At 40.3% G+C, this 27,500-nt stretch overlaps 1 protein-coding gene and 1 long non-coding RNA gene across 2 annotated transcripts in view; one reads left to right on the forward strand and one right to left on the reverse strand.

The window, feature by feature from the left end:
- The window catches only part of FTO (FTO alpha-ketoglutarate dependent dioxygenase), a 431,926-nt gene that overhangs the window by 289,433 nt on the left and 114,993 nt on the right, over window positions 1-27,500 (forward strand). Inside the window, exons 17-18 of the mRNA XM_065028667.1 lie at window positions 2,999-3,186; window positions 22,829-22,939. The gene's annotated coding sequence lies outside the window, so the exon portion shown is untranslated. The remainder of the gene's footprint in view (window positions 1-2,998; window positions 3,187-22,828; window positions 22,940-27,500) is intronic.
- On the reverse strand, window positions 1,401-5,130 carry LOC110360386 (uncharacterized). The gene is made up of 3 exons (XR_002416247.2): window positions 5,006-5,130; window positions 2,995-3,079; window positions 1,401-1,784 (listed from the first exon to the last, which is right to left on the reverse strand). It is a non-coding gene; the product is annotated as an uncharacterized LOC110360386 (long non-coding RNA).

Consider the following 27,500-nt stretch of genomic DNA (forward strand, 5'->3'; position numbering starts at 1 on the left):
TTTTTTTACAGCATGATGCAAACTTGCACAGTATGTAAATGACACTATATTAAGTTCCTTTTTTCCTTTTTAAAGTGTCTTGTCTTGGACAGAAGGGTGAGTTCTGACAAGTGGAACTACTTTCACCTTCGCATGATATGGATGTAATTTAAAGTAGCCCTAGGTCCTCGTCTTGTGCTATTTATTTAAAGTATTTGTACAAGAATAAAAGCCATTGAGATGAAACATCACATATCAGGAGTAGCCTGTCTGCAGTAAGAATAATATTGATTGCTGTGGCAGAAAACTGTGATGCCAGGTCACCTTCCAGCCATTGATTGTTGATTGTCTTCTCCCAACCTGCCAATGATGACTGCATTAATTGTGCTGCTGAACTTAGCAATTTCATATGATTTTGCTATTTTACCTCCATCCATTTTCCTAAAATGATTGAAATGTAATAGCCATTCAAAAAAAAAAAAAAAATGCTTGAAAAGTAGCTAGAGGAGTTTAAAAGAAAAATGTTTTTAAATGCTGATAGACAACATTAAATAAAATTAGTGGCGTTACATTTCCCTTGGCAAGGCTTAACCAAATTTGAGAACAAGGACAGAAAACACATCAGGAAGAAATGTAATGGGTGACTAGGAAAGGATTTCTGGAACATGGCAAAAAGAAAGAGGAGTTAGTCTGCAGCCCTATGCTTAATGTTTTATTTTGGGAGTTTATTTCAGTTAAGGTAAGGCTTGCTGACATTTACCTGTCTTTATTGCGTATGTACTCACATGCTCACCCACCTGCTCATTTTAATCTGTTTTTCTTTACATGTATATGTGTGTGTTGTTGTACACATACATAACATGGCTAACACCATCACAGTCTGTGACTCAAAAATGATGTTTTATCAGTTCCTGAAGTAATAATGAAAAATGGGTGTATTCTTTCACAAGTATCAACAAAACAGTTTTACAGCAGGGAGATATGGCTGGTTGTTCTTAAAATCTGATTATAGCCAAAGCTTTGCTAGTGTTTCTTTAAAACATACATTACAGAATGAGATGTTAGATCCTGTTATGGGTTTTAAGTTTGGATTATAACAGTTGAGCACGAGTGTCAATGTGTGGAATGGTTTTCTAAAGAAGTACGATGAAGGTCTCCCAGAGCTTTCTCAAGGTTTGCTGAACCCCACTGCCCAACCATCATAGTGCTCATGTCCTCTCCTCCAACCTGTCTCACCAAATGGAGCTGCCATACCCCACTTCAGGGCTTAGAATGATCTTTAGTCACACATATCACAGCCTGCACTTGGCAGTTTTTATCTTCTAACTAAACAAATGTGCTGTGAAAAGACAACATCTATTCCTCTGACGTCAAAGCACGCATTGGCAAAATTGTGACAAGAAGCTTTATTCACAGAATGTGTCCATTTCTGTCATTTTCTTGCTTCTGAAGGTCTATACAAGAAATGAAGGACAGAATCCTCCTTCAAAAACATTTCTTGTACCGCTTGCCTTCAAGTAGCACAACATGGCACAAAATATGGGATCTAAATTTGCAGATGTCCTTGTAACTTGTATGTCTGCTCAGTGCTGCAGGGTTGGAGGACGTGCCACAGTTTGTCTCCAGGAATGAGTACTTTATGCTGCTCTCCTGGTGATGGAAACTCCCATTCTTACACAAGTGATGCGACATAAGCTGTCTTGTCCACAAAACTCTCTGAACTGCATTGTGTAGAAACTGTTACAGCCAAGGTGGATGAAAAGGAAGAAAATAATCACAGTTTTAAATAGTGGGCAACAATGATCCTGGAAAAGAGAGGAAATTAGATAATATGTATAATTTATAAACAGCCATTTCCTTTTGAGCGCTGTATCCCTAGTTTGTCTGTTTTGTGTGCAGCTGGTGAGTGATTTGGAGCAACCTTGACATGGTTCCATCTGTGGTCTTTTTGTGACTACACAGTGAGCATTCACAGTCTACTAAACTAAGTAACAGGGTGTTTCAAAACAATAGACCCAATTTGAAATAATTATATCTTTGAAACGAGGTCCGTCTTTTTGAAACACCCTGTAATGTACTCAACCTGTGATAACACCTGAGTATCCCACCTGCAAGAACAGTCCTGTTGCACTATGTTGCATGCATATATTCAGAGGTGCTTAAATTTTAGCTTGAGATATAATGAGTAGTTGTAACTATGGGCAAGAGGAAAGGAAAAGGTTCCTTGGCTGGTTTCAGCAATATAGCCCATGGCTTATCCACAAATCCCTACAAACACAGGTATGGATTGTATATATGGGCAGCACTGCAGAGCAGAAATGTCTCAAACTGGCAGAGTGCCATGGAGGAAAGGTGTTGAGTTTTCACGCAGGAGAAGCTTGAACATGACAATGCTCCAGGAGATAACAGAGAACAGGTTTGTTCACCCTTATCTTGCCATCCTTAGTCCTAACATTGGCAGTTTATGTGCTCAAATCAAGGCATTTATATGGGTTTGTGCTTTTAAAGCCTAAACCATAAAGTGCTGAACATGGCACCAATAGCCGATTTATAACCGTGTTTCACTCCTCCAGCTCACCTGCAATGCTGTGCATGTTCCACTGTCCTCAAATGAACATCACATCCCCAGACAGATCAGGAGACTAGACCTTTGGCCGTCTTTATCCCTCTTTCAAATTTTCAGCTCATTTCAGCTGCAATAAAAGTTGCTTTCCAAACCAAACAAGTACTATTAGATAGCAGCAACATTGACAATGTGTCTCATTTGAAAACATCGGGGCATTCGTGATTCCATGCAGCCAAAGAAAATCCTGAATTTATTTAGCTATTGATTTTATTGAATTATGTACAATATAATATTGATGTTGCTTGTTATCCAGTTGCTTAATTGTAGGAGCAGTCAACATTTCGTAATACTAAATGCACTTATTTGTTTATTTGATTCTTACTATATTTCACACTTTGCAAATAAGGAGCATAGAAAGTATTAATTTTTCTTTTTAAATGTGTTCTTACCTAGAGCCCAGGCGAGATGTCAAATGGAGCTTGCTGTGCTAACAGCGTAAGTCCAGGCACCTTACACACGCCAGAAAAAGAGCATCTGTAAACGTTGTTACAGAGAGATGGATGTACCATGACGTTTCAAAGGCCTGGAGAGGCATGTGGAAACTGCCTCTGACAATACAGCTGACAAATTAACAGTTTCTGGTATGAGGCTCTTTTAGAGGGCTTTCCTTTTTTATTTTTTCTTTTTTTTAATCACCACATGGATTTTGGACATGTGGAAAAAGTAGACTTAAAGAGCTGATAATTCAGGGTGCTGCAATAACAGTTCCAAGACTCAATTTGAAAGGCCGCATCTCCCTTAAATGACTTGAAATGTGATACTTTCCCTAAATATAGTGGGAAAGAAGCAACTCTACTTATCCCACCTTTGACTAGGTGTAATATTCACTAGGTGTCAGTTGGATGGAGCCAGGCTCTTCTTGGTGACAACCAATGATAGACCAAGGGGTAATGGGTACAAACTGGAGCACAAAAGGTTCCACTTAAATTTGAGAAGAAACTTCTTCTCAGTGAGGGTGACAGACACTGGCCCAGGCTGCCCAGGGAGGTTGTGGAGTCTCCTTCTCTGCAGACATTCCAACCCGCCTGGACACCTTCCTGTGTAACCTCATCTGGGTGTTCCTGCTCCATGGGGGGGTTGCACTGGATGAGCTTTCCAGGTCCCTTCCAACCCCTGACATTCTGGGATTCTGTGAATATTCCTTGGGGAAATTTCTCCAGTGAGGCTGCTTTCCAGGTTGGTGCTATAGGCCAGACACATCTGCGATATTAACATCTTTTTCATTGTCTTTTCTACATTGATCACAAACCAAATGTTTGTATGCATCCTTCCTACAGACAGCTGCAGGTTTGGTTTGGTGTCTTGTTTTACGGAAACAGCTGCCCAAGTTTCACAATTTGCCTATTCCTTCAAATTATACACGCTCTACTTGGAGACCATTCTTTTCTTTTTTTTTTTTTTTTTTGACAGGATTTATTAAATAAAAATGAGGATGGTAGTATTGTTATCTGAGAAGATGAGATGTGTCATGCAAGCTCTGGAGTCGGCCACCTGCATCCATCAAATATTTAAAACAACATCTTAGGATAAAATGTAGCACCATTTTTTAATTTTAAAATCACTTCCTGTAGTACAAAACACACCTTCATAGATATTTAGTTTGTAAACTAAAGACAAAATCACATTTAATAATCAAATTTCTTCACTTACGTCCTTGCTCTCTAAATGTGTATTTTGAAATAAGCAATAATACGTTCCCCAAACTTCAGTAGATTTCTTACCTTTATATTTTTAACACTACTCAACCACTCTCTACATTCCCTGCATTTTTACAGCCAACCATTTTGTATGTGGATAAATTACTAAACAAGTGTCATTTTAGTGTTATACATTGTGCTCTACAGAAGCATAAATTCAGAATTAACATAATACTAAAGAGAAGCTGAATGCATTTTAATAAATGTCCCCAATGACTTCATTGTCTAGTAGCCAGACAGAAACAAAATGCATACACATGACAAGACGTAATGAACATTTCTATCAAAAGTAATAAACAGAATCGTTTGCTAAGGTGGTTGGCTTACATTTTTACTCAGAAATCTGCAAAACATATTAGATTGGGGAGAAAATTATGCAATAATCCTGTTTAATAATGTCTGTGTACTAACTTCAGCCAGTTAGGAAGAAGTGAAAGATCCACCTCTGTTTCATCTGATTTTGTAAAAGAAGCAAAAGTGGTGTATGATTTTTTATATAGAAGGACATCTGTAAATGACAGGCCACTGAGCAAGAGCCAAGCTAAGTCATATCCCAAACTATTTAAGAAAGTCCAGTACTAGAAAGCTTAACACTAACAATAGCCACAAAAAGCAGTCTGAAAATGTTATGAATGGCTGAATGTTAAAAGTTGGAGACCTCAGGGCAGTGTCAGTGAGACACATGTGTAGCCAAAATGAGTACCTTAAAAATGAAGTTAAATGAAATAAAATTCAGAATCCAAGAAGAGATTGCCGTGAAACACACACTCCCCTCCACTGCTGCAGCCAGCTCTGCTGACAAAAATGTCAGAAACCCGTTCACTGAAAAAAACCCTCCTTTTTGGAGCAGGTATGAATTCTGGAGCTGCTTGGTTTGGTGGGAGTGGATGTGTGCCTAGATAAGGTTCTGGGTCACTTGAAGGTTCTAGGGTGTATTCTCGGTCACTTGAAGGTTCTAGAGTATATTCCTGAGTTTACATATGGTTCTGGAGAGGGATTGTCTTCTGAGAGAGGGTGGTCCTTGAATCTGGTAATGGGCAAAATTTGAGCTGATGGCATGTGCGTATGCTCAATATAATATGTACAAATGGAAGGGATACAGGATTCTGTAATTACTACATTATTTTTTAACCCATAAATATTTGGTGCATTAAATTTTTCCCGGAATTTTTCAGAAAGCAATTAGTTGGTTGCTTTATCTGCACAAAGTAGACAAAAAAATCATGGTATTGATGATTTTTCATGTGCAGATGTTTTGCTTTTAGCACATCTATATGCAATAAATCTAAATTCAGTGTAGGAATAGTATTTTGTTATGTTGTTTAATATGGAATCTTGAATAAATAATTTAAATTGAGATTCTTTCTTTGGGAGCACACCAGAATTATTTGCAATAGCTGAGCATACCACATATATCCTTTTTTTGCACGTAAATATATTAACCAATTGCTTTTAAAAGGCAACAGTTTTACTAATATTACTTTTCACATAAATGGATAAATGTAAAAAATGGCTTTATGTGTAGTTGGCCTGGATTTTAGTTGTTTCTTATGTTTCTTTTATTACAGACGTGCTAGCCTGGCAGATTGGGTTTGCGGATAGATTGTGGCATTGGCTCTAAGGAATAGAAAGGAGGGTGCACAGAGGGAAGAGTAGGAATGTTGACTTCCTTCTGTCCGTCTGTCTTCTGTCAGTCATCTGCAAGCTGGGGAAGGGCTGGGGCAAGGCAAACGCAAAACAGAGCCTCCTACATTATAAAATCTATATAAATTACTCTTTAAGGACAAATTTTGTACATTAATGAGTGGAGTGAGCAGTGTACACTCTCCAGGCAGAACACTGGATTAGGAGGAACATGGTTAATGCACAACCTGATAGTTCACCCATGAGTAACCGAGAATGAGTTGTGATGAGTTCTTCGCTATAATTCCATCCTATCATAGAACACCAGGTTGGAAGGGACTACAAGGATCATCTGGTCTGACCTTTCTTGGCAAAAGCCTGGTCTAGACAAGCTGGCCAAACACTTGGTCCAGCTGAATCTTAAAACTGTCCAATGTTGGGAAATCCAGTTAGTCCATTGTTCCAATGGCTGATTGTTCTCATTGTGTCAAATTTTCCTCTTGTGTTCAGTCGGAATCTCCCCAGGGGTTACTAGTACCCATCACCCCTTGTCTTTTCCATGGGACTCCTTGTAGAAAGGGAGTCTCCAGCTTCTCTGTAGCCACACTTTAACTACTGGAATGTGGTAATGAGGTCTTCCCCAAGCCTTCTTTTCTCAATGCTGGACAGTTTTAAGTACCAAATAAAGTGAGACGAAATCATTTGGCAAGAGGTGAAGGATGCAGGTGCAATGTGGTCCCCGGGGCAGCACAATGAGGTGCTGTGTCCCATTGTCCCCTAGGTTCTTACTTCACAGAAGGTCTGGGTGAATGTAACTCCTGCAGCCTTTTTCCATTCAGCTCCCAGAGCCATTACCCAAGTGATGCTACAGGGGCCTTCCTCAGCAGCAAAATCACAGGGTCTGTTACCTAATTCTCCACACTGGAAAGAGAACCAGTCTTTCAAGCAAGGGAATCTGGCTGTAGCAGTGGATCCATCTGAAAGAAGATGCCCTTTCCTCTACCAGTCCTTGCAGATCTTTCTACGGGAACACAGGATAGGCAAACAGCAAGTATTTTTCTTTTTTCAGTGATTCTTGTTTTCCATTTTAAATAGCTGAATGGACAAAGTATCTTTTTTTTGTGATATCTACAGTTAGTGGACAACAATTTGTTTCCTGACCGCATGACAGCTACGTGACTGTTGTGCAGGGTTTTTTGGTTTTGTTGGTTTCTTTGTAGTCAGCTGCCAAATCTCAGAAGCCAACTAGTTAACTTTATTACCAAACAGAGCACTTTTGTGTTAATATGGGTAGTTCAGAGACTTTGGAACTTATTTCTCCCATTGGCCCATCTGAATCTGAGAATTATTGGGCAATAGTGCAAGGGTTTTCTATCCTTTATCTGTCTGCCTGTGGGGGGTTATTGTTGGTTGTCTACATATATAAATATGTGTATGTATATAAACAAATTTATTCAGAGCTGAAACAAGTCTATTCACAGCTGTTTGTTTGCTGGGAGTTCATTTCTGCTGATACCGGAGGTCAGGTGTTTTCTAAAATATTTTGTACATAGTGTCTGTGTCCTGCTGCAGCCGTATTAAGCATATATTATATATTGCAAATTTCTATTTCTAGACAGTACTCCGATTTTTTAAGTAATGCCCTAAATCCCTGTAAACCGATCTGTGGTAATGTATTCAGTAGTAACCCTAGGCATCAAAAGTTTGTTGTTTTTTTTTAAATTGCTGGTTTAAAACAGAAACATGTGCTGCTTTCCAAGCATATGGTGTTACCTCGTGCTATCAACATGACTATTTTGGCTTTTATTCTGTATCGTGTGAGTCTGCATTTGCGTGTATATTCTGCCTACCCTGAGAAGTGCTCTCTGTAAATCTGACCACTTCCTCAGTGGAGCCACATTAAACAGCGAGTGATATTTTTGGTTATGGCCAAGTGATTTTTATGCTATGGTCAGTGCAACATTTCCCAGGGCCAGAGCACGGAAACCATCCGTTCTGGTTGTGCTTTCAGCCTTGAAAACTAAGGGGTTGTGGTTTGGGGTTTGTTTGTTGGTGTGTTTTTTGGGTTGGGTTGGTTTGGTTTGGTTTTTTCTCTTTGCCCCTATGATCCGTTTGGGACTGGGCAATAGAAAGTGGGAACCAAGTGTCAGAACCTTTGTGTATTATGCAGCTGGAGTAATGTGTGGCCTGGCTCCAACAAAGTCTTCTGACTTGCGATTCCACAAGTAGAAGGAAACTTGTCTGAGTATGCAGGGCATTGCATTTGCTAATATCAAGTGCAAGAGATGCTATAAACTGTTTTAAGAGGAATATAATGGTGTAATAGGCAAGAAACAAGGCAAGTCAGCATGCTTGGTTTCCAGCCCTGGCTCTGCCAGCTGCATGCTGTGTGACCTTGGGTGAAAGAGTTATTTTCCCGGTGTCTCAGTTTACGCATTAGTGAAATGAGAGTAATGATACTTACCTATCTCACTGGGGCTTTTTGAGGTTTAATTAATTGATGTTTGTAAATCACTTTGTGATCCTCTAGTGAAGTTGCTAGAGAACTGCCAAGAATTTATCCTCTCCATGATTTTTTTTTCCTCCTGCTAGTCTGCACTCATCCATCTCATATCTAAAAGCATGCTCACAGCTAGCATCAGATACTAGCCAAATTGCTCTTAACAGGAGATGTATGGAAGCTTTTACAGAATTACTTTTGCAAATTACCATGCTTTTTGAAGTACCATGTGCGGGGATGCAATGAAACACAGTGCAGACAAGTGTCAGTGCCACTCGCTGAACTGACTGTGGTTGTGATTTCTTATGTAATATCTTTCAACAGATCCAAACGTGCAGGACTGTTTTGAATTTCAGATATGCCTTTCTTTTAATTGATTTGCCTTTAGAAAATTCTTTGGGGCTCCTAAAATTTTCTCCTATGTTTTTGATTTCACATGGACTTGTCAGTAATTGAAATGTATGTCTTTTAGGGTGGGACAGCAGATGAGCATACAGATTTATTATTATTACTTATTTTCCAGTTTCCTCTCAATCTGGGAAGAGTTTACAGACTGTGTCCTGCAAGAGGTTTAACATGGGCAGACCCTTCAAGTGTTACACAGTCCTGTGGAAATACAAGGATGCATCCTTATATGATATGCATCATCATCAATTCAAATCCTCATCTGCTCTGCCAGTGTAAAGGAGCTACATTCTGTCCTGGGTAACACAACTGAAAATGCAAATGTGAGGAAATACAATCCATCTCCACTCAAAATGGAGACCTGACAGGGCACAGGTGTGGGTGCAAGGGCAGGAGATTATCGCTGGATGTAAGAAATTACTGTTTAAAGTGGTGGAACTGAGCATCAGAAAGTGCATTTGAGGAGCCTTCAAGGAATTTGAATATTAGATGTTGCAATAAGAATGGAAATGATCCATTTAAAATATAAACTAAGCTTCTGAGCCTTTGTATTTCTTGTGGACATCAATGCCGGTGTTAAGGAAAGATTTAGTTTTTGCCTCTAGGAGTAGTGTGCCTGTTTAGCCAGGGAAAGTGTGTGTGTTGCTACATTTTGTTGGTAACGTATGTTCTCTTATGGAAGTATATGGACAAGCTCTGACAAGAGTGAGGAGGAGAAGCCCTGCTCTGCCCTTGCACCAGGTGGCGTGGGGAAGCCTGCAAGCTCCTCCAGTCCCCTCTGCCCACTTCACGCTCCCAGTACAACTCTGCATTTCTTCTTCAGCTCATGAGGTCTCATTGTGGAGCCAGGCCTTGGTACCTGGGCTGTGAGCAGTGTCTGTGTTCATCAGGGGAGGGCAGGAAGGGTACGGAGCTCCTGATACACCAGTTGTACCAGTACAAATGTGTGCCTACCAGTGGGTGTAAAACAGAAAGGAGGTCTCCCAGAGTCAGCTGTAACACCACATAGCATCTTCATGCACGTTCAGCTGAGCACGTACTATTATAGACTCAGGTTCTGCTGTGGACAACGGAGCTGTCGTAAGCTTTTTTATTTTCTTTTTTTTTTTTTTTTAACCACTACTGGATAGACTGGAACATACATAGAAGGCCTAGTGCCTGGATTAATTACCCAGTGGCTGGATTAATTTTGAATACTTCTAGAGCAGGTATGTCAAACTCATTTTCACCAGGGGCCACATCATCCTCACAGTTGCCTTCAAATGGCTGAACGTAGTTTTACGACTGTATAAATGTAACTGCTCCTATATTTATACAGTCCCAGATGAAAATGAGTTTGATACCCCCGAGCTAGAGTTTGGGGAATATCTTCCAGCAACTGATAACAACAAAGGGAAGAGAACAAAAGCCACTCAGATAAGACAGCATAGTAAGAATGCTATTATCTGTTGTGTATTAATACTCCTGCCACTGTTGGTTGCATCAAAATATAGTGCAAGTTGGAGGAGTTCCCAGACAAGTCCAGAGCAGGTAAATCATGTGCAACATTTTAATTTTCCAATGCTAAACAAATGGCCTTCAGATGAGTGAACAGAAATGTAAATAGCAATCTGGTAACAATTTGGCGATTGATTTTTAACGTTGACTCTAAGCATACACTTTTGGAAATTTATACTTTATTTTTGTGAAAGTCTTTTATGGTATGTGCAGTTTATTGAACTTCTTAATGATGACTGGTTTCACTGCAGAGAAGAAACAAAATTAAAACAGATTTGAGCTGCTCTGGAAAATAACTGGAAGGTAGGAATGGACAAGAGAAATTCAAGTCCTCAGATCCTAAATAAATGACATATCATGCATTACTGATCTGTCACTTCCATTTAGAAAGGGACAGAATGCAAAATGTTCAGAATAAGCCCTCCAAAACTGAGCACACTCAGGTAGATTCAAAGTTCAGACTGTGCAAAGTAATGAGGGAAACATACCCATGTTACCTACCATGTTTTGTAGGTAGTTCTCCTGGTTTCAGTTGCTTTAGTTGTCTGGTTTATAGTAACTCCTTGTTGCATGGTCCAATGCACAGAGTATACGTGACATTTATTTCCATCCATATTATTTCTTCAGTAATAGCCTTGTTACATCCTGCTTGTGTCACCATGAGTCATTTTTTGTAGATGATGTTTTGCTGGGTTTTTTTAGTTGTTGGGAAGATGGTGATAAAGAATGCTTGGGATAGGGCTTTATACTGAAAATAAGAGTTCACTTTGTGGTCCATCCATGTCAGTGGAGAACTCCCAACCAATTGATTAGCCACTTTCTGGTGAGAAGATAAAGGATTTCCTTGGGAGATGCTCAGATCCTGCATTGGACCTCCACCTTTGTGCATCCAAGTGAAATTTCCATGTTGTCAAAGGGAAATGGTTTGTGTGTTTGCACACACACACTGGCATTTAATACCTTACAAAACTTTACACAGAAACATCTTAAAAAGGGCATCCCAAAGTATGCCAAAGTTATGGCAATGTTTCACATCAGGTTTGATAGTCAGGAGGAGCCTGTGAGGAAAGGGCAAGGATAAGATTATTCACTCAATTAGGGTTAGACGTAGGTAGGAAATGGAATTACACAAATAAGAGTCTCTCTCTTGACATTTCTTTCTTATATCCAAGTATTTCTGCATCTTGGTACTCTTTGCTCACAGAAAAGTTACAACAGGGTCAGAGCTCATGAACCTGACTGCAGAATGGAAGCTAAATCTTGGCTAGGGCCAGTCAGGTATCCAGTGAATACCTGCGGTTGTCATATCTGGCCTGGTATGTAGTTATAATGTATTAAAAATAAACACTCTGTGAGAAATGAAACAGGATTTTTTTATCCATTGAAATTTGTGAAGCAAATAGCGTGTGTGTGTGTGTGTGCACACAGGCTTCCCCAAAGCTCGCTGCTTAAATGGCTCTTTACAAAGTGGGGTAGCTATCAGGAATTCGTTTGGAAGTAGGCTTAAAATACGATCAGCTTGCTGTGCAAAAACCATCATAATAGCTTTGATGCTTCCTTATTGACAGAGATTGTGGGGGTAGCAGTGGAATTATAAAATAAATCTACAAGCCAACTATGAGTGTTGATTTAAAAGAGGAGATTCGGCTACAGTTCCAAAATCAGTTGCAGTATATACCACTGAGGTACTTGGGCCATAATTAGTGGGGTCTTAAATGAGATAAGCATGGCAATTTAATTATCAGATAACTTTAACATATGCTCAAAAGGAATCCAACTTGATAAGAATTGTGATAATGTTGATATTTTCACTGAGTTGAAAACATTTAAATATTTAATACGGTCACAGGAGATTTAAATGAAGTAAATTTTCAGAGGAAAAATGAGGCGAAGCGCTTCCTGCAGCAATACGGTTGAGGCGGGGTTTTCTTTTAATTTTTGATGAGCATTTGTTGTTCTGAGGGTTACATAAGCGATATCACAAAATTCTAAGCCCTCTTTTTCCCTTCTTCCATGGTACAACTAAAGGCACATTTAGCTTGCATGTTAATTCAGGGATGCACCTGATAGCTCCACTTAACAAAACTGTGCTGCAGCTTTCTGATGTGAGCTGAGAATCCCCTATTCATTTTGCTCATGAAATCCAGCCATACTTTATATAAGAATGCAGAGAAGAAAGACAAATGGTTTATCCTCTAAGCCACCCAGCATCCTGTTCTTGATATTTCAGTAACATATGCTAACATATGCTTTCCTCAAGAACTTCAAAACCATGCTTTTAGCAGCAATGAAAATAGTACCATACATCGAATTCAACTTTAAACCTCATAGTTTACCTCTAATACCATTACCTCATGTATAGAAGAAAATGTAAACCTAAAATATGCTGGCGATTATAACCTTTCTTCCTGACAGACACTGCAATATAAATGCACATAAATTGAATTTCTTCTTTAAAGAAATTTGAATACTTTTGGAGCATTTTAGCAAATCATCTCCAGCCCTTATGGCACAACTTCAATGGACTGTGGAAAAGTGCTCTCCCTATGGCATGACTCCTGCAATAGAAGGACACAGAAAAGCAGAGACATGCCAAGAAAAATAGAATGTACTCCATTGATATTCAAAATTTATTTTATTAAACTTGCACAAAAGGCTGAAAAAGTGGAAGCCTGTTTTATTAGAAAAGGCATTCAAATATTAACTCTATGAGCGCTGTTTGCATTGCTTGTCTGGAAAAAACAGCAATAGAAGATATACAGTTTGAACAGTTTGACTTTGCTCCCTTGGATAGTGATTTGATTCCTTGTGTTAACCATTAAATCAGAAACTGTGACAATAAGTGGTGAGTAGGAGATCCTGATGTATCAGATGAGAATTCTTCAGAAGGAGTCTCCCCTCAGGGAGAAATGAATGGATTTGAGCAATCTTGTGCTAATTAGTAAATATGCCAATTGGTGGATAACAGCCATGTTTCAAAATTCCATTTCTAAAGGAGCTTATGGCAATGTTCCTGAATACCATCAGCTGTCAGTGTTTACCTTAGAATAGGGATGGGAAATGAAGATGCCAAAAAAAGTATCTTTCAGTGCGGCAAATACTAATATTTTCATAATGTGTTGGAAGGATAAACTAACTGAGGTTTCATAAGTGTTTGGCTGAGTGGAGAATGTCCAAGTTTGCTCTAAATCAGTTGCTCCTGTTAATCAAAACAAAGTAGGTGTTTACTTTAGCAAGGTGAGATGCTGCAGCATGTTAAAGAGTTTTGCCTCTGTCTGCATAGTGCAATGTATATAACTTATGGTAATCTTGGGGATTGAAAGAACTGCTCATTGATGTAGACTTGCCACATGATATTTTTTAAGATGATCTACTGCCAGGTAAATTCGTGGGTTAAGAAAGTTACCTCAGTGCTGAAATATTGCCCTTAGCCTTTGGCTCCACATGTGGTACAGGGTTCCAGCTTCAGAACTTTAGAAATTGGTAAACGGTGTAACTTGTCAATAAATATGATATGTGTGTGTATGTGTCAACACTGGCCCAGTCTGCCATTACAGTTAATGGTCTGGATGTGTTTTTATTCCTACTATAGCCACCTATTTTCAGAACATTATAATTTATGCATAAACATTTCCTCATTGCAAAGATCTGGGATGCAATGTAAGCCAAAAAACTTTTTTTTAGAAACAAAACCTGTTTCAACATGAAGTTTACAAGTAGAAAGATATTATTTATTTTCTGAAGAACTAACTTTTCATTGAAAAGTTATGAATAAGGCCCTCGTTTGTTCATTCTTCTGAGTGACAAGGCATCTGAGATGTATGTGAAGCAGGGCTAAGGTGCTGGACAACCCCAGTGTTCCTCTAGAGTCCTGTCCCACTTGAGCAGAATCTAATTTTTTGCTCTAAAATACATCACCATACTCTCCATTTCTCCATTCTGCTTAGGCAAGGGTGTAGATAAAAGTTTCAAAGCTTCTCAGTGGCTTAGTGCCAGATGAGAGTTAAGACTCCAAATGGCTTTTAAAATCTGGCCTTTAGATTCACTCTCTATAAAGCAATAAAGGCACTTAAGAGCCTGAGTCTCATTGAGAGTCACTGGGATTTAGAAACCTATTCACCAGAATTAAGGTGTCTAAAGATTGAAATAGTCACTTTAATTGTGTTTTGAATGCACATAGACATTTTTCTGCTCTTTCAGACACCTGACTGCATTTGGGAATCTGACCCTGAGGCACATCTGAATGTCCTGTGCTCACAATGTGAGCTGATACCATGCCAAGTCAGCTGGAGCAATGCATTTGTCTATGCTAGCAATTTAAAGGAAAACTTATTTGAGTATTTTATGTGGCTATTTAAGTCTAAATTAATTCTCCATCCTAACTGTAGCAAAGATGAGAGGCAAGTGCAAATGCTTCAATCCAATGCTCTGCTTCAGTTGGTGCAAGAAAATTGCCGATGGAGACTCAGCAGCAGTGCTTCTATAATTGTGGGCCTTGAATAGATGAAATTGTGGAATCGTTGTATCATCCTTCACTGGCTCAGGGCTCTGGGTGGCCCGTGATACCAGGACCGTGGTAGAGACAAGGACAGAACTCAGCAGGGCAAACCCTCCTGGAAGACCTGTTTGGTTTCCTGGCTCCTCTGCATCAGTCCATGGCCAAAGCCAAATGCAGCCCACTGGTGATAATCCATGCTCTAAACCCAATGATTATTTTAATCCGATAAAGTACAGGAGCTGTTGTGGGGCTGGGGGGAGCACACGTTCTGCAGAGCTCCAGGTCTACGCTGAAAGTGCCACCTCTCAGGTTGTACTGGCGCAGGAGAAAAGCACGGCCAGGAGGGCTTGTGGCAAGAGAATCAGCGTGTGGAAATACATACTAGGAATAGTTTGATAAAGTAGCTACTTTTGTTCTTCTGATAGATATTAAAAACATAGAATAGCCTAGAATATAGTCTAATACAGGGCTGACAACTTTGTTGTCTTTATTATGACTGTCATTTATGTAGGTCTGACTCCCAGATTCAAAGGATGGTGTGTTCTTTAGCTGGTAAGTGCACAGCCTATGCAGTGGCCAGGAAAAGCTTGATAATGTTGAAGTTGATAGCTTCAAAAAAAAACAGAAGAAACATAAAATGATCTCTAAATTTGTAATCTTTAGGTCCCACAATTTTTAAGGTGAGCTTCTAATTTTGGGTCCCGGGCCATGGAATTTGCGTGTTTGGAGTTGGCGATAATGTAAAGAATGATGGAGTCATTTGAGCATCTGCCTATCAGTTCTCACGTTTGAAAGATCAGTTCTTCCTGGAAGAATACTTGCTCCCTTCCGGTATTGATGTATTGATTAGACTGCTGTGTCTTTGGCAGCTTATTGTTTCTTTTGGAATTCTGACATGTGTTTTAAAAATAAATACAAAATCTCCCCTTTCCCTGACCCCTGTAAATGCAATTGTCTGGAGATAATCTTTAATCACAACTCTAGGCTCCGAAACTGGGGTTTACAATGGAAATGCCAACAAAATTTTAACTGTGCCATAATACAATAGTTATGTAAATACAGTACATAATGTACTTAATATGCTAATCTCTGAGTATCAGGAAGCAAAATCTCACTGGAGCAGAACTCAGCTATGGCCAAACAGCCTTTTGCTTGCAGGAAAAAAAAAGAAAGAGAATGAATTGCAAAGGCTGTAAGTGCGAGCTGCTTCTTCTGGTTAGCCCTGGCATTTCTGGGAGAATGAACAGCACTTCTTAATTTTCACTTCAACCACTAGCTGCTTTTTTTTATGGTATGTCCTGCCAGTAAGGCTTGATTCTGCCATGTTTTTTATGATTTATTTTTGCTTGACAATAACGTAAAATACAAACCATCTGATGCTAGGTTGTAGCTCCATTAGCTGGGAACCACAAACCTATGCCATGTCACTTTTTCTTTTTATAGTGCTGTTTCAAACTTACTGGCATAATTGATCAATCTCTTTTCTTGTCTGGATTAAATGATGTTTTTGGCCAGAGTTTCATACCAGGATGCCAAATTTTCTTTACTCTTACGACTCCCATCTCCATGTTGCACAGGACTAACTGTATAATATTCAAATGCCTCATTTGTAAACACACAATTATGTACACAAAACGTGCTTCTTAATGTTTCCCCAATTGGACTCTGCTGTTATGCTAGTGATGGCTTCTGGCATGCAGACCAACTAATTTTCGCCATGCCAGCACTCCAAAAGCTGAATTAAATCGAGCCTGGATAATGTACAAATACTGCAACCTAATGTTTTCTTTTAAAAAAGTCAGCCCCTAAAGAGCATACATACAGCTGGGTTTCTGTTACATACGTGTGTCTATGCATGCACCTCTCATGCCAATATATGGACTTTAGCAAGGATCCAGTTGACAGAGATATGTTGGCACTTCGTTCCTGAAGTGGTTCTTCCATTATGGAATGGAGCTCCCTGGACGCAACCAAACTATGCTTTCTCATATCTAGCTTAGTAAAGCATGATAGATGTTATTGTTTTAAAATGTTTCACTCTATGTGAACCTTGCTATACATGTCTCGTCGTCAGCCACATGCAATAGCCACTTACGCCAGAGTGTGAAGCTTTAGTGGGTCAGTAAGAGTTTCTTGTGTGAGCAAAGTGTCCTCAACCCACCAGAATATGTCATGCAACAGAAAACACTTGTAATCTTTTTGGTAATAACCTTGTCACTAAGTTTGTGTTGTTGTTTAACACATCCACGTGTTTCAATCTGGCTCCCTTCAAACACAGAGGAGATATCAGAGGGGGGCTCTGTCTTTCCAACTGTCCTAGCCCACATAGTACTCATTCACATTTTTTGTGTCCACGCACTCCAATATTCCCTGTAGCAATAGAAGAGCAGGAAAATAGAAGGTTTTGGTGCATAGAAGAAAGAAACAAATAAATCAGACTATAAAAAACCTTCTTCATGCGTTAAACCTTCTCTTCACATCTGTGGGCTATTCAGATTAGTTAATCATGAGCCAACTAATATTTGCTGCTGTGGAAACTAGTAGGATGGATGAAAGATCTGGAGGGGATGTGGAATGAAGCAGACCTGATTATTTTATGCTTGCCAGGTTTCTGAAGAGAGTTTTTAGCAGGAAGGTGTTGGAGGCAGTCGCTATCGCTGCGTTCTCGGGGGAGGAGGGACACCGCTGTTCCTTTGTGGAGAACCTGGTGGGCTGGTTCAGTTTATGCAGGGCTGCAGGTTTTGGCTAATTCACAAAGCAAAAAGTAAAATCAAAAGGAAAGATCATTTCCTCAACTACAAGGTATTAATATCCTGTTCAATTTAATTTCTACCTTCTGTTATTGTGAACCCTTTAATATGTAGTGTCAGCTTGGCAAGGATTTTCCGACAGTATCAAAAGAGAATTTGCCCCTGAAATATTGTCACAGGAATTGCTGCAGCTCTCAATAACACAAGAAGCAGCAATGGAGGCGGCTGCTGCAAGGAGAACAAATCCCCCTTGGGTGAGGTGCTGCCCCGCGGTCCCCAGCAGTCCAAGAATCATTTCTAAGGAGGCAAATTAATATAAGCTGGATGCTACAGGTTCCTAGTGGGTTGAATATATAGCCCAACAGGAGCAAGGTGAGGGTTAGGATCTGGACAGATGTGCTGAGGTGGCCCAGCCTCAGACAGGGAAACACAGGGGTTGTGCAAGGAGGCTGCTTATCCAGCACGTAAATATACATCTTTGTGTTGGGAGGTGAAGCAGTTACTCATTAGTAAACCAGAAGTGCTCTGTAAGAATCTCCTGCACTATTATTTAAAAGATAGATATTCTCCCTGTTCAACTTGTATTGATTTTTCTGATTAAGTGAAAAGGGCATTTTGACAAAGGTGCTTCCTGCCTTTAAAATATCGTAGATCACATGTTAAATTGTCCAGCACTTTTTTTTCACGAAATTATATTGTTGCTCCATGTTTGCTCCTGCCCAGATGAAGCACAGATGGAATTTGCCTACTTTCAGCATGAAATAAGACAAAGTCACACATTAGACGTAAAACCACCAAAAAGATTTACTAAACTGAGATTTGAAAAAAGAGCTGAATTCCCTTTTCCTGCAATTCTTAGATTCCAAGTTATGGGTTGTTGCTGGCTTATTTGCAGGATGCTGGAGCCTGCAGAAATTGCTGCCTTCTCAGAAATCACCCATCAGGACAAATGATAAAATTCCTCTGTGCTCAGTAGCATTAATTTCATGAATGATTTCTAAATTGTTCTCCCAGTGTTGAAAAGTGGGACAAAAATAGAATATATTTGGGATAGAAGTGTTGATAATTCTTATCTCTTTCACAAGCACATTTGGCTGAGGTATGAAATTTGTCTTTCCATTTGAATCCTGAAGAACCAACTAAATCGGTGTTCCATGAACACCTTTTCTTTCCTACTTTATAAAGATATTTCCCCAGAGTGGCCATTTTTCCTTCGGAATGATCTCAGTTTCAGAGGTGACCTGTTGCCTCAAGTCACCAATTACATGACCACAGCAGTACCTTATTTCCACTGAAAAGCAGCTGAGAGGATGTGCCTTTTTTTCTTTACCAAGATACATGGCTCGGGTATTTACTGTTGAACGAACAGTGTGACTGTCTTCCCCTCCATTCACCATCTGCCCTTTTGTAGAAAAAAAAGAAATTAATTAGAGGGTCTTTGTCATTGCAGTGGCCAAACCACTTCTAGTATCTGTTATGGTTTCCCTGCAATGAGTTTAGAGGATGTTGCAAACTGTTATGAAGATGCAGCGTACAGAGCTCCAGTTTCATGCTGTATGTGAATAGTGTTTTATGCAAGTCATGTGGAAGCTCAGACATGTGTTTTGAGGTTTTTGGTGTGTCACTCAAGCCCCTTGGCCCTGTGTCTTTTGTATGGCTGGATGATGAATTTTATACTGGCAGAATGTGCTGTTTGTGGAAAATAGATTTTGTGTGGAGGAGCTGCCAACATATTTCCTTAGACTGACACCAATATATAACAAATGCTGTCAGGGAAGCCTTGTTCTAAAATGTGTGCTTTTGTGTGTGAGAGTTTGCGTGTATCTGTGTATGTATTCGGGGCTTTTCTAAAATTTAATAATAATAAACTACTAGACATATGTATGTGTAACTCGGTGCTCTCTTTGCCCCAGCTACAGCCATCACCTGGAGATCTTTGATCTCAAGCTACTGACAGTCGTGCCTTGTCCCTGACAAATTCCTGGAGCTGGCCAAGAAGAAACAAACCAGAACTCCTAGAAATGTCCGATATTGTCCTGACTTCTGGCATTTGCATCACAAAAATAGTTCGTTTTAAACTCTGTTTGGCATCTCTAAGAGCTTATGAACATAGTACAGGGTCAGGTTTGGTATGAGCATTCTCTTAATTTAAAAAACTTCCAGTTTTCAGTTGGTTTCACATTTTAAACCTCAAAATAAATATATGAGCTCACTGATCCTCACTTGCCATGTGACTGCAGCAGCTTGTTTAATTGTTTTGTGCCTAACTTTACTGTAGACAAAAAACAGATAGCAAAACTTGTGTGTAATGTAAGAGAAACCATGGCAAACCACTTTGAGCTGAAAAATGTTATTCCAACTACTTCACCCTGCTTCACTATTTTGTCAATTGAAAATATAAATTGTAGTGATGCTTTTACACTAGTGACTTTGGAAAGTATAAAATCAATGTCTTCTCTATTTTCTGAATTTTATTAGCCTAAGAGTGGGAAAGTGTAACATTAAAAAAATACGTACAACCTATTATTGTCTTTGAGCTGTTGAGAAAGCTTCGCTTTGCTTTTGCCCAGAGACATGGGAAACAGTGATGGATAGTCAGAGGGGGCAACCCATCTCTTTTATTCCCACTGTGCTCTATAATTTGTAATCTTTATTGTGTCTGAAGCCAAACCTGAGGCATTCCAGAGCCTGGATACTGGGTGCAAGGTCCAGGCGACAGCGCTGTGGGCTGGGAGGCAAAGACCCGGTGCCAGAGGTCAGAGTGGGGAGCAGGAGCCCAGGGATCCATGTATGTATTTTCCTGCGGTTCTGGAGCTTGTGCAGAGCTCTGCCCCAAAAGAAATCGAGTACAAATTGCTGCCAAGGCAGAGGGAAAGCCTCTTGCATTTCCTTTGCACTGGTTAGAATTGCTGCAAGAGGCAGAGATCACCCCCTTCTCATTGTGACCATGCGTTGTTTCCCCACCAGCCAGGTGTGGATAATGATGCTTTTCCACACTCCAGATCTGTGGCTGAAAATTTAAGTGACTTGTTAGTGATGTTGCTCAGATTTTTGGATCCCGCATAAATAATACATTGATAATGGTTTGTTCTTTTGCTTTGGTTTCTTTTCAAGCATTGTCAGCTGTTGTTCTAAAGTACATTAAAATGCAGAAGGAATATTTTGCAGTCAGGTATGGCTCTGTTAGAAAGAGGTAATGGGGAGAAACAAGCTTCAACAGATAGGCAGGCAGTCGTCTTGATCGTACATATGTTTTAACTTGTGGAAAGACGAAAATAGTCTTCACGCCAGAGCTGTCTAAAAACTCACTGAGTTGTCATCTCGATAAACTATCAGTCAGGACCTTTGTCATTTTGTTGCTGTCTCTTGTGTGGCTTTATTCACCTCTCCCTGCACTTGATTGTAGGGGGAGTCAAAAAAGTCCTAGGTGTCTTTTTTATTTTATTTTATTTTATTTCCACAGAGCCTTAATCTGTTTTACATCTGTGTGTGACTGCAGAAAGGCAAGAAAGGGTGAAAATGGATCAATCCACAGTAAAGCAGTGGGAGAGCTATTTAGTACTGTTGAAATAACTCCTGTCCTATCCTGACAGATCTTGGCACTAGAGCTTCAAAACCACTAGCTTCAAAACTACAGTTTTTTCAAGCGAAGTACTAATATTCCCTCTTGGTACATTTCTGAAATGGTACATATGTAGGTTTGCTAGAAGTATTTAGGAGAAACAGCTGGACATTACAAGAAAGCTGTCTTTTATACTTAAACTTTTTATATGACCCAGTTCATATTTATAGCATATTTTCCTTAAGCTTTCCTCCTTCTAGCCCCCTTCCCATCAATCTTCTGCATTTTGCATTCACATCTAAACATAAATTCAAATGAGAGGTCAGGAAAGATTGAGCGCAGGATTTTTGTCAGTGCTAAGGGCCCGATTCTGCGCTCCTGACAAATAGTCTGGAGTCTAATAATCAAAACAATTAGAGACCCCCCCATTGCCTGGATGAAGGATCAGTCTAGCATGGGAGAAACCCTCAGGAGTCCCGCGCTGCCATTTTATACTTCATTTACACAAATAAAATATGAAGACTTGTGACTGGCTCATTTGTATCCACAAATGTTTTTGCAACCGTCTTAGAATTACCCCTTTTGCAGCATCACTGGATGCCTAGTGTGAATAGCCTCCTTTAGGATTAAGTTACTTGTACAACATGTCTTGGTCCAACAGAACATTGGTAAAACGCTGTGTTACCTCTGAGTCAACTGTGCTCAGAGTAGATAAACAAATATCCCTGAAGTCACCGCTGTTGTTAGATCATTGTCTGGCCAATGCATAGAGAATACAAAGAGTCCTAGGAGGACTTTTTTTTCTCTTATTCTGTCTTTCAATCTGTGGGGCTGAACAGTTGATTCTAGTCTTGGACTGAACTGAGCATTTCAATAACTTGTATTTTAATCAAAATCAGACATGTATGTGTATGTATTTTCCTGTAACAAGCCCAGAAGACTTTTCTTCAGGGTATTTTGGAATTATGGTGCTTAATGGGTGATGTGGTGCCTTCTGACATTCTGAGACAGTATTTATCCTCATTACAAAAATTATGTCATTATTGCTGTGCTTTAAACAGTATAAACTAATCAAGTAATAGGTTGCTACACGAAAGCTGTTATGACTATCAAGAGTCTAAGCATAACAAATGTCAATATTTTGTTGAAGAAAATACGTACAATAAAAACCAATCCCCTGTCCTGCCCGGGTTCATAAAAATTCAGCTTCTCCCTCAGTCCCTGAAGTAACTGTTTTCAAGTAAAGAACAGGCTGCTGAAAGTTGCTCAGCCAAGCCTATGCACTTAAAATGTGGTATATGCTTGAGTATAAAAACTGTGTCACTGTCTTCTGTGATGACCATAGCCATACTGGTGTGACATGATGAGACAAAATTAATTGCTTTTTGCTAAGCAGCCTCTCCAAATGGGGCTGACCTAACCCCATCAAGCGAAGGAATCAGCAGCTGGGGTTATCATTCCCCTTTTGTTCTTGGGCTTTCGGAGGGGGAAGATGCTCAGCCCAGCTGGTTGGGATTCACCAGTCTCTAGTTCAAAGCAACCTGAAGAGAACATCAGTATGATACACTCTCTCTTACTTCTTTGGGTTAGAAAATGACAGTGTATTTTCCTGGTGAACTTGTTACATAGCCCAAGTTGCAATAATCCAAACTGAAGGTACTGAAGATGTGAATGTGGGGTTGTTATTCCAGCGGGAGAATCGAGACCACAGTGATTGCTTCTGCTCCAGCGGATGGATTCAGTGAGACCCGAAAGCAGCATCATATTTTAACTCTCCTGGAGAAAGACCCCGCCAAAAGAAGGTGAGCCTGTGTACTGCTTCATTCTTCCAGTGTTTTCTCCTTTTAGCCAGTATTGGCTTGTCAGGGCGTGTTTTAAGCCAGCTGTTCTTCATCCAGATTCCAGTCTCCCTCATGCACTAAGAGGTCTGGAAGACAGTGCTGGCTGTGTGGGATGAAAAGGATATGTCTTGGCATATTGCTGGGCTATTAGTCCGTATCACTGCACAGGGGTCCCTAGAGAGGGCAAATGATAAATAGACTGGACAGTGGTTAGCAAGTTAGAGCAAACTGGGACTAGCCGGTAGCTGGTGAAGTCTTTGGCACTGAACGCAGATTTCCTGAGGATGAACCAGGCTCCCTGGGTCACGGAGCTTGTGGACTTCCCAACCTGCTGTTCCAAATCAAATAGGGTTTTTTTCTTTCTTTTCTGGGATAAATAAATCATACAATTAGAAGCGAAATCAAGCTGTTTATAAATTCCTTGAGCCAACCAAGTGGAAAATCTGACAGAGGGAATGTATCTATTTACTTTTCATTTTTAAGAGTAGCAAGACTTTCCCTCACAAATACAGTTAATCCACTGGTCTTCAGCTTTTCCAAACAGAAAACCTGTGATGCGTCTGCCTTAAGACGATGCAGTAAAAAGATTTAGTTAGTTACCTTTGCCTGCTGATGTCAAACCACCCCATGGCAGGCTTTGCCTGGCTGTGCGAAGTTGCTTGAGAATCTTTCTCTGCCACAAACCCAGCCTGCAGCTGTACAGAATACCGCCAGGAGTGAGATGCAGACATCTATTCCTGCTGTTTCTAAGGGAAAAAAATCTCTGCATTACAGGTTGTGAATGCAAAGGTGAGATTTGGGAGGATTAGTGCTGGGATAGATGGTTCATTGACATCTCTAGCTGGCCTGGGACAGGAGAAGGCCAGGCTGGCTTCTTTGAGGGGCCCTTTCTTGGGTTTGTCTTCTGGAGCTCTCTGCTCGACGCTTATCCCCTAAGACTGGGCGGTGGCATGAATGCCACAGGTTAGCTCTTGGATAACATATAGCTTGTGTCTGAGCCGCTATTAGATTTAGAAAACAGAATCATTTCCCAAAGCCCAGAGGGAGCAGAAGGGGAAGAAAAAAGAGAATGGTTCTTAAAAAGTCTTATGTTTCTCTTTGGAAGAAAATTACCATCATCTATCTTTCCTTTCTTGCAAGCTCCTGGAACCTACTAGTAGTGCCCTGCTGCTGGATTTTCAAACTTCTATTTTGCTGAAGAATATCCCTCTGATGCAGGTGCCAGTGTCATTTATCAGAGGATGATGTCAACATTCCTGTGTCATACATGACAAATGACAGCAGAAAGGAGTGCCCCTTGAATTCCCTTACTTTCACATGGCTCTTTCCTCTCTCTGGTTAAATGACATTTTATTTCCTACAGTGTTTCAGTTTAGACTTCTGTTGCCTCTAGAGAGAGGGTACGTTCAAATTGACTAAGAATGAGTGATTAGTACCAGGCACTGAGCTCCAAATTCAGTATTAGTTTAAATACAGTCTCACAGCAATGGATGTAAATTTTGCTTTCATGCTTTTGGGGCAAATTCTGCCTCATCTCACACCTCAGAAAATGCCAGAGATCTTTTCTGAGGTATTCCCAATAGCAGAGCTGGATGGATGTGCAAGCACGCCCCTCATCCTCTGTTTCTAATGCTTTTAAAGAGATGACAGATTTTGAGTTGATGACAACTGCCGCATTCAGAAGTGTTTGCTTTGCTGAACATGTACCTGTTCCTGCTTGGCAGCAGAAATCCGTGCCTTGTCCCTGGTCTGTATGTGAGCCTGATTTTAAAGGTAATGTAGAAATTAATTGTCGGCATCCAGAGGCATGCTCAGTAAGAGGAGCAAAGCAAAATAAAAGCTTGGTAAGAAAACAGGGAGGACAGAGCACATATGCTTCTTCTAATCCTCTTTTTCTTCTGCTTCTTTCTATTATTCTTGCTGGTAGAAGGGATTTGGACTCTTCTCTCTTAAGCCATGCATGTACAAAAAGGACTTTATTTTTAACTCATGTCAAAATCCTTTCTTGGACCCGGCAGCTGCAGTTTTAACATGTTAGCTGACTGCAGTAACCCAGAGCGGGGAGCTTAGGCTTTATCTTGACCAGTAAATGCCTGTTAAAACCGCTCCTGCTTTGACTAGCGCTTGTTAAAATATCAGTATGGACAACATGTGTTTTTAAAACCACACACCTGTACTCCTAATGACAGCGAGGCCTTGTGGGAGGACGTGATTCACAGACCCGCTGCTCCCTGTGCTTTCCGCCCACTCAGCATTTGATTATAGTTTATTTTCCTCTGTTCAAGCATGCATGGGGCTGCCAACCCTGTGATTTTTATTTTGTTTTTTGGTACCAGGCTTTTAAGCTAACCAGGAGCCTGGCTTGGCTTTGTTCAGCACCCAGTGAAAGGGCTGGATTTTCATAAGAGCCCAGGGCTCGGCAGCAGCCAGGGCACGGTTTGACATGTGCTTAAATAGCATCCCAGAAAAGCGAGCCGGTGCCATCCCGCTCTTGCCTTGCACCGCACCAGTCCAAACACTGAGGCAGATAAACAAGGAATTATTCAGAGGAACTGATCCAACTGAAGAGAACCGTACATAACTTGATTTTTCAGTGGTGCTGCCATTTAGTCATCGGATTTCACACCTTCCCTCTAAAATCAATAGAAACCTTGATGTCCACAAGCAGCTTTGTTGAGTTTCTGGATCTTTTCTTGGAACAGAACCAATTAAAAAAAAAAATTCAATTATCTTACAGATGTTCCAAACAACCTTTCCAAAAGAACAGGCTTGTTCCCAAGATCTAAGGGAGATTTAGGGGTAGGGTAGTAACAGCAGTAATTTAGATGAACCCCATTCCTTATATGCTCAATTTAAAATTTATGCACAAGTCTGCATTAAAATAAAAGTTACTTCAACAGGAGAATTATATCTGCATGTGACTTGTACTGAAAAAACTGATGAAACTAACTGAAAATGGTGTAGTTCTGGGGCAAACCAGAAGTAAGGCAAGTTCCTTGCATTAGTAGTCAGGGTAGAGGGAATCACTCACTCATGGATGCAGAAGTGACTCAGATGTTTTCATGCATTTATATTTTCAAAGGCTTCTTCAGAAGGAATAGATTTAGCAACATACCTCTCCTTTCTTTTTAATATGAGAACTGAACTTCTTTTTTTTTTTCTGCACACTTCTAGTTTTTCCCCAAAGCAGGGGTCCATTAGCTCCAGACTCCACCAGTCCCAAGGGCTGTGATCTTATCTGAGGCTGCCAGAGATTATTATACACATCACTGTCATGTTGCTATGTTGTTGGTGGGGTTTTTTCCCTTCTGTTTCATTTTATTTGTTTTTTACAGGTGAAAAAAAGAGGCAGTAGGGTTTTTCTAGCCCTTAGACATGTAATCTGAGACAAAAAGGCCTCAATTTCTCTCACTCTTCTCTTCCAGCTCTGCCAGCTGAAGTACTATTTTTCACAGGATGAATTGCTGATATTCCTGCTTACGCAAACTAAGAGCAGCAACTGAGTCTCCTAGTCTGTACCTGTCTTAACTCAGACAGGGCCAACATTAATATTCCTAATGGTAAAGCTTTCATTTTGGTTTCTTTTCCATGCTCTAAGATATATTCTTCATTCTCTAGTTACTGATATATTTCTGATGTGCCCAGCAGGTAACTTCTAGGAGTCACACTAGGTCAAGCTTACTTTAAAAAAGGGAAGAAGGGTAAAGGGAGGAAAGGAAGAAAACTGTTGGTTTCTTATTTCTTGCACTCTAAGCTTTATTCAGTATTTCTGAGTGGTTTTGGGGGCCCACAGTGGTTTATTTAGTAAAGCCTGTTTACCAAAACTGCCACTAGTTTCCTTTGCTTCTTATGTGGCTTAACTCTAAAGTGACACAGAATGTTTATAGTTTATACCCTAAATTGCTAGGACAGATTTATTCATCTATCTAGATTCCTTAGGGCAGCTTTCACAGCTCTGGGGAACCAAAATTCTTGTGTTGAAGGAGTTGTATGGTGGTGTTGGTGAGGATGGAGGTGATAGTGAGGAAGTGGTCAATCCTTCTCCAATTTACGGGCCGTACACCAAAATTTTCCTATGGCTGAGAGTCACTGATCAGGTACAGAGACACGGGCAGAAGTTTGCAGGTATAAGGTGATGGAAGCTGCCCAGGGGATCACAGTTTTGCAATATCTGATGGGGTTGAAGTGCGCATGCAGCTGCATCCCAGCTTAGTCTTGGAATACCATTTTTGGCAGGTTTTGCTAACTTAAAGCACCCCACAGCTGAAGATCTGAGTTACCCAGAAAGTTTGCACCAACACCGTCCTGGTGCCAAACATGTGATGGAGTCTTAGCATGAGAGCTACGCTTAATCTGCTTATCAACATCATGAAGCTCCTCCATGAAAGATAGCCTCAAGAGGAGGAAAAAGTATGTCCAGGCTTACATAAAACAGAATGATTGTTTGAATGCTTTTCTGAGGTGTGTGAGATGTGGCAGATGCTTGGCTGGAGGGGTTCAAATTCACATCTCAGGACTGTCC

Source organism: Columba livia, chromosome 13 (genome assembly GCF_036013475.1).
Source record: "Columba livia isolate bColLiv1 breed racing homer chromosome 13, bColLiv1.pat.W.v2, whole genome shotgun sequence".
Lineage (NCBI taxonomy): Eukaryota > Metazoa > Chordata > Aves > Columbiformes > Columbidae > Columba > Columba livia.